This window comes from Athene noctua, chromosome 3 (genome assembly GCF_965140245.1).
Source record: "Athene noctua chromosome 3, bAthNoc1.hap1.1, whole genome shotgun sequence".
NCBI classification, from domain to species: Eukaryota; Metazoa; Chordata; class Aves; order Strigiformes; family Strigidae; genus Athene; species Athene noctua.
Genome location: NC_134039.1, coordinates 24941534 through 24953629, shown reverse-complemented (window position 1 = coordinate 24953629; position 12096 = coordinate 24941534). Strand labels below are relative to the sequence as shown.

The window sequence follows — 12096 nt, the reverse complement described above, 5'->3', positions numbered from 1 at the left end:
ATTAGGACTCTGTCAGGGAGCAGCTGACCCTAGCATGATGCTGTCCTGGTTCAGCTAGGATAGGGTTAAGTTTCCCCAGCAGAGAGAGAGGGGGAAGGGATCTCCAGCTGGGTTATTCATACCATGCTGACGTCAGGTCTGGACACGGGAGCGCGGGAACTTTTTCCTTTGTAGCTTTGGTCGCGGGAAGCACACAGCTGTCCGTAACCACTGCGGTATTTCTCTGTATATCTTTTGTCTTTCTCACTGTTATTGCTGTTTATTGTTGTTATCATTGCTACTGTTGTTGTTCAGATTGTTTTATCACACTGTTGTATTAAATTTCTTCTTATTTTAACCCGGGGTTTGTGCCTCACTGCCAGCCTGACCGTCTGAGGGTGGGGGAGGGGAAACAGCAATGGGTCTCTGGTCACAGCAGGTCTTAAACCACCACAGCGTTTTTGGCACACCAAAGTGGGGCACGAATTGGGTTGAAATAAGAATCAAAAAGGGACAGACCCTGGCCAGAGTGTGATAGAGCAATCTGTTGGGCATAATTTTTCTGTTTGTATTTGTACTGTGTAATAATGTTTGCAATGCTGGCCCATTTGCTTGCATGGTGGGGCTGGATTACTCCTTATATCCAGTGTGTGTTCCCAGTGCTGGTGTTTGTTGTCGGTGGAAAATGTATAAAGGGGATTGTTTTGTTATATGGGCTACTGACTGCTTATAATGCCTTTGTATCACTGAGGGTGGGGGAGGGCCGGTACCTGTTTGCTGCCTGGGCTTTTGTTAGGGGTCTCACCCCCTCTATGCGTGAGCCAGGGGATGAGATCCTCTCGGTTTTTGGGAGTTCCAATTATCCTTGGAGCCTGCAGGCCAGTGTGATTGTGGCACAATGCTTTCTGAATGTCTGCCTGATTTTGGTTTTGGCCATGCGGCACTTCTCTAACAATAGCAGTGCCCGGAAACCTGCCCCGAGGTCAGATAATAGTGAGTGGCAAGGGCTGTGGGAAAAGATGGGCAAAGGCCTGAGTTGGTGGTCACCTCCAATGCTTTGGAATTTCACTCCTGAACAAATGCAGAGCCCTGATAAGCTGATGGAGTGCTTAGAAAGGGTGTGTTACCAAACTGGCAAAACCCAGGAGACACAAATGGCTGCATTGTGTTGGGGACTTGCCCATGCCTACCGTGTCCTCTTTAATACCACTCACTGCCCTCCAGGGGAAGAAAAGGCCACAGAACCTGAGGGTGAAGTACCTGGTACAGTATCTGGGCCGGGGGGACAAGCAGAATCAGTATAAGTCGCCTCCACCAGCACAGCAGCTGAGCCAGAGAGCCAGCCAGTGCCGGTATCAGTCGCCCCGATACAGAAAACCAAATATACCAGAAAGTCAGCTCACAAAGTGGGGGATGGGGATGAGCCAGACCCATCAGGGGAACAGGAGGAAGGGCCAGTGTTGATTGTCCGATCTCTGTCCCCGACTGAGCTGTGAGATATGCGGAGAGATTTCGGCCACCTGGGAGGTGAGCAGATTTGCACCTGGCTGCTCCGATGCTGGGACAATGGATCCAGTGCTTTTGAAATGGAGGGGAGAGAGGGCAAGCAGCTGGGATCTTTGGCCAAGGATGCTGGCATTGACAGGGAAATAGGGAAACAGACTCAAACCCTCAGCCTTTAGAGGCAACTCCTGCTCAGTGTAAGGGAGAGGCACCCCTACAAGGATGATATCCTATGTCAGCTAGGCAAATGGACCAACGTTGAGAAAGGCATCCAGAACCTCAGGGAACTGGCTGTGTTTGAGATGATCTACGGTGATCTGAATGATGAGCAGTCATCCATGGACCCAGATCAGGCCCCTTGCACAAACCTGATGTGGAGAAAGTTCCTGAAGAGTGCACCAGAAGCACACTCGAAAGCACTGGCAATAGTGTCCTGGTGGACAGACACCCACACTCTGACAGTGGATGGAGTGCTTGGCAAGCTCCGGCAATATGAGGGAAATCTCCCTTCATCCCAACATTCTCTGGTTTCAGCTGTGGAGGAACTGTCTCAGAGGGTCCAGAAAATGGAAGAGGACATGTCCTACATTCCACCTGCATGGGCTGATGTCTCAGCCATTAGAAGTAAACGTTTCCCCACCCAAGAGAAAGGCAGCAGAAGGCACACACCACGACGCACCCTGTGGTTTTTCCTCCGCGACCACGGAGAAAACATGAGGAGGTGGGATGGGCAGCCCACTGCCGCCCTAGCTGCAGGAGTAGAGCAGCTGAAAGGGAAGACCATCACAAAAAGGGAGTCCTCCAAGAAAAGCGCAGCTCCAGTGTCCAGTCAGAAATCCCCCAGGCAGAATAGAATGGCCAACGTTATGTCTGACCCTCTTGAGGGGACCAGTGAATCATTCTTGCAAGAAGTGAGTGATGATGAGCAGGATTAGAGGGGCCCGGCCTCCAGCCAGGTGGAGGAAAGGGATAATCGGATTTACTGGACAGTGTGGATCCGATGGCCTGGCACATCAGACCCGCAAGGATATAAGGCTTTGGTGGACACTGGCGCTCAGTGCACCCTGATGCCATCGAGCTACAGTGGGGTTGAATCCATTTGCATCTCTGGAGTGACAGGGGGATCCCAGCAGCTGACCCTACTGGAAGCTGAAGTGAGCCTGACTGGGAGGGACTGGCATAAGCACCCCATTGTGACTGGCCCAGATGCCCCGTGCATCCTGGGCATGGACTATCTCAGGACAGGGTACTTCAAAGACCCAGAAGGGTACCGGTGGGCTTTTGGTGTAGCTGCCCTGGAGGAGGCTGAACAGATGTCCAGCTTAGCCGGCCTCTCAGAGGATCCCTCAGTGGTGGGGCGGCTTAAGGTTGAGGAGCAGCAAGTGCCGACTGCTACCAGGATGGTGCACCAGCGGCAGTACCGCACCAACCGAGATTCTCTGGCCCCATCCATCAGCTGATCCGTCAACTAGAAATCCCGAAGGTGATCAGCAAAACTCACTCACTCTTCAACAGCCCTATATGGCCAGTGAGAAAGCCTAATGGCGAATGGAGGCTAACTGTGGACTACCGTGGCCTGAATGAAGTTACGCCAGCAATGAGTGCTGCACTGCCGGACATGCTAGAGCTCCAGTATGAACTGGAGTCGAAGGCAGCCAAGTGGTACGCCACGATTGACATTGCTAACGCGTTCTTCTCCATTCTGATAATGCCAGAGTGCAGGCCACAGTTCGTGTTCACTTGGAGAGGCATCCAGTACACCTGGAATCGATTGCCCCAGGTGTGGAACCGCAGCTCCACTGTTTGCCATGGACTGGTCCATACTGCACTGGAGAAGGGTGGGGCCCCAGAACACCTGCAGTATATTGATGACGTCATTGTATGGGGGAACACAGCCGAGGAAGTCTTTGACAAAGGGAAGAAGATAACTGAAATCCTCCTGAAGGCCAGCTTTGCCATTAAGCAAAAGAAAGTTAAGGGGCCTGCAAGGGAAATTCAATTCCTAGGAATAAAATGGCAAGATGGGCGTCGCCACATCCCAATGGAGGTGATAAACAAGATAACAGCCATGGCCCCACCAACCTCTAAAAAGGAGACTCAGTCTTTCCTGGGTGTTGTGGGGTTCTGGAGGATGCACATACCAAACTACAGCCTGATTGTGAGCCCTCTCTACCACGTTACCCGTAAGAAGAACGATTTTGAATGGGGCCCTGAGCAACAACAATCCTTTGAACAAATGAAGCGGGAGATTGCCCAAGCAGTAGCCCTCGGACCAGTCTGGGAAGGGCAGGAGGTTAAGAACATGCTCTACACCGCAGCCGGGGAGAATGGCCCTACCTGGAGCCTCTGGCAGAGAGCACCTGGGGAAACGCGAGGCCCGACCTCTAGGCTTTTGGAGCTGGGGATACAAAGGTTCTGAAGCTAATTACACACCAACTGAGAAGGAGATACTGGCAGCGTACAAAGGAGTTTAGGCTGCCTCAGAAGTGGTTGGCACTGAAACACGGCTCCTCCTGGCACCCCAACTGCCGGTGCTGGGGTGGATGTTCAAAGGAAAGGCCTCCTCCACACATCATGCAACCGATGCCACGTGGAGTAAATGGGTTGCGTTGATAACACAATGGGCTCGAATAGGGAACCCCAGCTGCCCAGGGATACTAGAGGTGATTACAAACTGGCCAGAGAGCAAAGATTCCGGGATGTCACCAGAGCAGGAGGTGACACGTGCTAAGGAGGCCCCACCATATAACGAGCTGCCAGATGAGGAGAAGCGATATGCCCTGTTCACTGATGGATCTTGTTGCAATGTGGGAAAACATCGACGATGGAAGGCTGCGGTATGGAGTCCCACACGACGGGTCACTGAAGCTGCTGAGGGACAGGGTGAATCGAGCCAGTTTTCAGAGGTGAAAGCCATCTAGCTTGCTTTGGATATTGCTGTGTGGGAGAAGTGGCCGAGCCTCTACCTCTACACCGACTTGTGGGCAGTGGTGAATACCCTGTGGAAATGTAAGGGTAAAACCATCTGGGCTGCTGAAGTATGGCAAGACATTGCAGCCCGTGTGGAAAACCTCGTTGTGAAGGTGCGCCATGTGGATGCCCATGTACCCAAGAGTCGGGCCACTGATGAACATCGACACAACCAGCAGGCGGACCAAGCTGCTAAGATTAGAGTGGCTCCGGTGGACTTGGACTGGCAGCGCAGAGGTGAACTGTTCATAGCCCGGTGGGCCCATGAGACCTCGGGCCACCAAGGTAGAGATGCAGCATACAGGTGGGCTCGAGGTCGAGGGGTGGACCTCACCATTGACACCATTGCAGAGATCATCCACGGATGTCAGACGTGTGCTGCAATCAAACATGCCAAGCGGGTGAAGCCCCAGCGAAATGAAGAGCGATGGCTGAAATACAGATATGGAGAGGCCTGACAGATCGACTACATCACACTGCCACAGACCCCCCACAGGAAGCGCCACGTGCTCACAATGGTGGAAATAACCACTGGATGGCTGGAAAATTACCCAGCGCCCCACGCCACCGCCCGGAACACCATCCTGGGCCTTGAAACCCAAGTCCTGTGGCGACACGGCACCCCAGAGAGAATTGAGTCAGACAATGGGACCCACTTCCGAAACAACCTCATAAATGCCTGGGCAGAAGAACACGGCATCGAGTGGGTCTACCATATCCCCTACCACGCACCAGCCTCTGGGAAGATCGAGTGCTACCATGGACTGTTAAAAACCACACTGAAAGCACTGGGAGGTGGGACCTTCAAAGACTGGGACATGCATCTAACAAAGGCCACCTGGCTAGTCAACACAAGAGGATCTGCCAGTCGAGCTGGCCCAGATCAGTCAAAACCTCCACGTGCCGTAGATGGGGATAAAGTCCCTGTGGTGCACATAAGGAATATATTGGGAAAAATGGCCTGGTTTAGTCCTGCGCCAGGCAAAGGTAAAGGCAAACCCATCCACGGGACTGCTTTTGCCCAAGGACCTGGGTGCACCTGGTGGGTGATGCAGGAGGATGGAGAGGTCCAATGCGTACCACAGGAGGACTAGATTCTGGGTGAGAACCTGCCGTGAATTATGCTGTGCCTTTGTAAATTATTATTTTGCTATTGTTAACTGCTAAATGGCAGCTGGACATGACGCAGATGGTATAGAATAAAGGGGTGGATTATGTCCTGGTTCAGCTAGGATAGGGTTAAGTTTCGCCAGCAGAGAGAGAGGGGGAAGGGATCTCCAGCCGGGTTATTCATACCTTGCTGATGTCAGGTCCGGGTGCAGGAGCACGGGAACTTTTTCCTTTGTAGCTTTGGTTGAGGGAAGCACATAACCATCGCAGTATTTCTCTGTATATCGTTTGTCTTGTTTACTGTTATTACTGTCTATTGTTGTTATCATTGCCACTGTTGTTGTTTGGATTGTTTATCACACTGTTGTATTAAATTTCTTCTTATTTTAACCCGGGGTTTGTGCCTCACTTCCAGCCTGACCAGCTGAGGGTGGGGGAGGGGCAATGGCAACGTGGTCTCCGGTCCCTTCAGATGCACCACAGATGCAAAAAGCATGTGATGTAGCAAGGTATGCTGGCATGCAGCACTGCCACGTTTCATCAGCTACCTGGTTTCTCCCACCAGGCAGAGCTGAGGGGCAATTCGCAGTCAGTCCCTGTGCTGTGCCTGGCACAACAACTCATGAGAACTGAAAGATGAAAACATGCAGGAGAGAGGTGGGAGCTGCTTGCAAGGAGTGGTCATGCCAGGGCTGCATTCTCTGTTCACCTACTGCAAGTTCCACTTGAGGAGCAGTCCGGTGTGTCTCAGGACTACATTTTGTTGCAACTGACCCAGTCACACTGCAAGTGTTTGGTGTAGAGCCCCTCCCTGCCCCCCCCGCCCCCCCCCCCCCCCCCCCCCCAGCTCTTCCATGTTGTCTCAGGTAGGAGAGATCTATTTAAATCCTTCTTCCTAGTGTTTCTTTTTTGGCACCCTGGAGGCATGGGTGCAGCAGAATTGTCAACTTCCCCTGTGTCTAATGCTCTCTTTTTCTCCCCACGAGGTAGTCTTCAGTCCCTTGAGAGATCCATTAGCTCTGCAGTGATACACACTCAGTTTTGGGTGCTGAGCTGTGGGTGCCAATAATAGAAATGAGGCATCTAATTGCTTGGTTTAGAGAGACAATTTGGACACCTCACTGATGTTTTCAAGCATTTCTGGGCCTAATTGTAAAGAAGCCTGTTAACTTCAGTGGGCTTTGGATGATTTCCTATATACACAAAACTTGAAATATTATGCTTTAAAAGAAATACCAAAGTTGAATTGGGAAATTTTAACAATTCTTTTAGTATTTTAATTTAGTGGCTGTATGCTGACAATATGATTAGAGAGATGCTATGTTAATTAATGCCAGATGACATTAGTGGGATGGCAAAAGCATCCAGATTTCTAAAGAATAGTTCACAGTTGAACTGTTCCTCTCTCCCCACCCCATTTTTAGGAGAGAATTATATTCAAAATGTCAGACAGCTGAATTAAACCAAAAGTCAAACCATTTATAAATACCAGTAACGTGGTGTATCTTAGCACGTTACTGTCAAGTCAAATCTAATGTTATTGCAGAAAAATACATTAACCATGTTTCCTTAGTGCCTACATATCAAAAAGAAGGAAGGTTTGCAGGCCCTTGCACTATTCTTGTGTTTAAAGTGGGTAGTGGACAACTGAGTTACCACTGAAGCCAAAAAGCAAAACCTAGACTTGTGCTTTATATAGCTGAGCATTTGAAAGGTAATTTTTGGTTTAATCCACTTTATGGATTTCTTGAGAACTATCAGATAATTTGAAAAGGATTTGCAGTGACAAAGCAAAACATGTTTACATTCAGTGTGAGTCCATATATGCTGTGTTCATATACTGTGTAAGTTCATCTATGTTATACTTCAATCTATACATGTAAAATTACTAGCAGGTCCATACCACTACAGGAAATTTGATGGGGCACAAAAGTTAACACCCTGTGAGAACTATAGCCTTTATTTTAATATAATGTATTTAAAGTTCCATATATAGAGATACTTACCCATGGATGTAAATATATATTTAAGTTCACTGTATGCTCTCCTATATATGTCTTGTTGTTTCTGTCTTGAATAGAGTTTGTGAGTTAAAAGTCTTGGGAAATATAATTGTACCTTCCTCTGTCAGCAAACAAAAATTTGTAAGGGCATTTGTACTGCTCTAGATGGGACTTAAAAAGATAAATTTTCTGTAGGTGGTCTTAGCAATGATAGGGCAGCATAACAAAGTTGGCAGGACTTCCTTAAAAGTCTTAATTTTCCTGGGAGGTGAAGAAGAAAAGGTGAAAACTGAAGGCTGGTACATCCCAAATGACAAGAATGTCTCAAATACAGCTGCTGGGTGATACATGGAATCTTAGACCAGAGCAAAGTAACATGCCTGCCTAAAACAAAACACACAGCCCATATAAACCCATACAGTCAGGTCCAATATCTTCAAAATTTTGTCATGTAAACACTTTGCATGTGCAGGCTGATCAGGTAGTGTCTGTCCTCATGCAAAGTGCCATAATGGTGGCCTAAAAGCATGAAACCACCATTAATGCCAGTATTGTGGCTCCTGGCTAAACCAGCTGAAGCATAACCATGTGCTTAGGTGGTTATCTGACAACCTGCATTGCTACTGGCCATACTGGCCAGGGACCCTTGGCCTATCTATGTGTGACAGCAAAATTATATTTACTAATATTTGTAATTCACACAGGCAAACTTGAAGTTGCACAAAGCCACTTAACTTCCTGTAGTAACTCTACATTGGCTTTGCATCTGCTTTGCATAGTTCAGTGCTGGGAAAAGCCACAGGAAAATTAACTCTTGTCTCAGCTTGTCTGACACTCTCTGTTAACAGGGAAAGCTTACTATTTATCTTGAGGCTGGAGCTGTATTTTACAGTTCCTCTCCCCCATCTTGCAACTTGCTGATGGGTGGTGAAAGTTCATATATTCTCAAAGTTAAAATGTCACTGAATTTATTGTATAATGTTTAGGATTGGGCAAATCTAAGTAGCATAAATATGTGGCTGATTGGTTTATACTTGGCCTAGTGCCTGATATGATAAGGGAAGCATCTTGTCAGACTAAGGAGCTGTGACTGGTGATTTGCCCTCAAAGATCGTATCCACAGAGGATCCAGAAGACTGGGCCTGGAATATTTTAATGCAAATGTGAAGAAGCTCTTGAATATGCTTTAACTTAGCTAAAGTATTTAGCTCTAGCACACTGAAGCATTTTGGGATTTGAGGACGTGCATCTTCTTTGCCTGTGTTCAGAATTCTCTGTGCAAATTGCACTGAAGAAATAATCACTAAAATGAAGTCAGTAACTCACAGAACAGCACTTCCACAAAATCTAGGGGGTTTTGCATCGCTTGTGCTGACTTTTCACCAGCTTTTTTATCAATGGGCTAGCACAATATTTTTGATCAGCTCACTTATTTCAGCTTCTTTTCAAGCCACTTCACACATAAGCCTGAGAAGATATTTCTAAACAAAATTTAATTAAAGCAAACACAAATTTCATAATAGACATTTATAAACAAACCTGTGCACAAAAAAAGCATGCTTTGCATTCTGTTTTTTCCAGAATCCTAACAATTCTTTTTTCCTCCCAATGATATGCAAAATGATTGTTTGCACATTTCATTGAGATTGCATGGAGATACTACGATTCAAGGTGTTGTCAGGACCTGAATTTTTCACAGAGAAGTTTCTACCAAAGACAGCTGCTCTCCAGATACTCTTCTGATCCTAGCTGTGACTGTGTGGGTTTAAAGATGAAGAACAGTTTCTCCCCATATTAAGCCCTGTAGATGAGAATAAACCATCAAAGCTGTTTGTGGAACACCAGCATTATTTGCAGAACTGGGCAAGTTTTTCTGTTATGCAGGCATTTTCCCACCACATTAGGAAGAAACACAACACTCAGTTTCCCTAGGGAGGGCAAAATACGAAAGTGAGATCCGGCTATCCTGAAATTGCTGATCAGGGCGTTTACTTCAGTTACCGAACATCTGCATTCAAATCTTTTCTTTGCCTCTTTCACACCACAGATGGGAATGTGGGTTTCCCACATCCCAAGCTTGTGGTTTTACCACCAGACTACTTGTTCTTTGAAAGCAGGTCTGCCATTTGGTTTTTACATCTGCTCATGTGAGGTAGCCTACTTAGTAAGCAAACTGAATCACTCAGTTTTAACTCTAATTTGTTAGATGACTTAATGTTACACTGTCACATGTTTTTTTAAAAGTCTTTTTAATTGAGGCTGTTGGGAAACAATCTAACTAAACATTTAACACAAAAATGATCAGGTTACTAACACCTAAATCCCTGGGAGAGGAGAAATGGGGATCATAAAGAGTTTCCCAATTTAATTTTCTCCTCAGTTCATGACCCTTCCACTGTGTATGAGTATCCTGTACAGAAGATCCCACTGGAGTCCACAGGACTTTTGTCACTGATTTCAGTGACAGAAAAGACTTGTTTCAAGAATACAAGAAAAGATCGTGTCATCTTTTGCAGTCTCTGCCTGAAGAGATACCATTTTTCACCCAGCAGCTTAAGGATGTTTGTTTTCCACCTGAGTCTTAACACCTTAGCATCAGGGAGTAGCACTGAACAAAGAAGGGACTTTGGCTTATTTACTTGAATTAGAGGAACATACTTTCTAAATCAGATGGCATAGTCCCAGAGGGTTAATGCCTTCCATGCTCAGCTGGGTACAGCCCAGAAGTACCCTTAGATGGTACACTGTGAATGAAAGAAGCTGGAAGTTGTCACATGCAGTTGCAGGGAACAAAGCTCCAGCCTCTTAAATTAAAACTCTTGCACACCAGATGTGCAGGCATGACATTTTTGTGTTTGACCTTCAAATTTAAAGAGGGAAATTAAAACTGGCCAAATTAATCCCTTGAGTGAGCCTGTTAACGTCCCTGGAGTTACCCTCAGAATAAGCTTTGTTAGAAGTAAGGTTCGCTACCTTAGGCTGAGACCTGGTGATGTGTTTCAAAAATATTTTACTGCTTGGGATGTAACACAGGAGTATATATGACATTACAGTGGATTAATCAGCCTTGCAATTACAGGGAATTATGGTTTTGGGAATTGTTTTTGGCCTTTCAATAAGAAAACAGGCTTCACTATGCAATTAACTTGCTTCCAAAAAACCCCTGTTTATTAACTTTTATACAGCGCACCCCGGTAGCTCATAATAGAGCCTTGCATTGTATTTGGAAAGGAGTGCGAGCCGGCCAACTTTACCGGGCGCCTAAGTTTCGCAGCAGTTCCGCAAGGCCTCTGCTGACGTTTTCGTGATCGGCTACCGGTAAAAATGCTTTTTATGTTTCGCCAGGAGCCGTCTCACGCCCGCCCCGGCCGGGATGCGCCACGCTCCCCTCAGGACGACCCGGCGACAGCCTGGGGCGGCCGCCAGCCTGCCCGCCTCCTCCTTCAGCCCGCCCGCCCCGGGCCGGCCGCCCCGCGGCGCAGAGGAAGGGGGCAATGGCGAAGAAACGCTGGAATTGCGCTCATTTCCCTTCGCCACCCTCCGGCGCACGCTTCCCAAGCAGCCTTCCCCTCACGCTGCGCAACACAAAACGCCGCCGCCCCCCTCGCCCCGGGGCGGCCCCGACCCCGACCCCTCCCCCCCGCCCGCTGAGGCGGCGCGGCCAGAGGGGGAGGGGGAGGGGGAGCGGGAGCGGGAGGGGCAGGCTGAGGGAGGGGCCGGGGCTGCCGCCAAGGGCCGAGGGAGCGCGGAGCACATCGATCGCGCCTCTCCACCCATCCACCCGCTCGGTGCTCGACTCCCTCGGCAGCTCCAGCCCCAGCCCTCCCCCGTCCCCCGCCATTTCAGACCGGGACGGAAAGGGACGCGCAGCGACCGCCGTGGCGAGGCCGGCAAGGGAGGCGCCGGCGTGTTCCCGCGGCGGCGCCAGACAGGTACCCGCCTATACTTACCCCTCTGAACCGGGACGAGCCCTCCGCGCTTGTCGTATTTCTCCTTTCCCTTCGAGATGGGACAGGGGGAAACGGTGCGCCTTCCCGGAGCCTGGCACCCTCCTCCTCCTCCGTCCCCACTTTCCTCCCGGCGTCGCCCCGCGGAGGGTCAGAATCGCCGGCAGCCGGGCGGTGGCCGCCTCCCGGCGCTTGTCCCGCTGCCGCCCGCGGGGCTGCGCCCTGTCCCACTTCCCCTTCGCCGGCATCCTCTGGAGCAGCCTTTGCCCACCTCTCCACCGTCCTTCCCCGCGGCGCGGGCGGTGGCTCGGCGGCTGCTGGAGGTGGCGACGGGACAGGTGGCCAACGCCCTCCGGGAGCCCGGCACCCGGCGGCTTATGCCGAGTCGACCCCCCCATCCCTCCCTTTTCCTCATATAGATACATATATATATTATTTTTTTCCCCTTCTCCTCACAAATCCTTAAAATCCCCGCGCGTTGGGCCGAAGGCACCGGCCCGGAAAGTTTCGGCGGCCCGGCTGCGTCGCTGGCTCCTGGATGAGGGGAGCCGGGGCGAGGCGGGCAGCGGCACCCTGAGCCCCGG

At 49.5% G+C, this 12096-nt stretch overlaps 1 protein-coding gene across 7 annotated transcripts in view; it reads left to right on the top strand.

Moving 5' to 3' along the window:
* Nucleotides 1–11380: 11380 nt before the first annotated feature.
* Nucleotides 11381–12096, top strand: part of KRAS (KRAS proto-oncogene, GTPase) — a 39915-nt gene continuing 39199 nt past the window's right edge. For 4 of the 7 annotated variants that reach the window (XR_012633393.1, XR_012633392.1, XM_074902335.1 and 1 more), the window contains exon 1: nt 11381–11497. The gene's annotated coding sequence lies outside the window, so the exon portion shown is untranslated. The remainder of the gene's footprint in view (nt 11498–12096) is intronic. The other 3 variants (XM_074902338.1, XM_074902337.1, XM_074902336.1) reach the window with 2 other exon arrangements.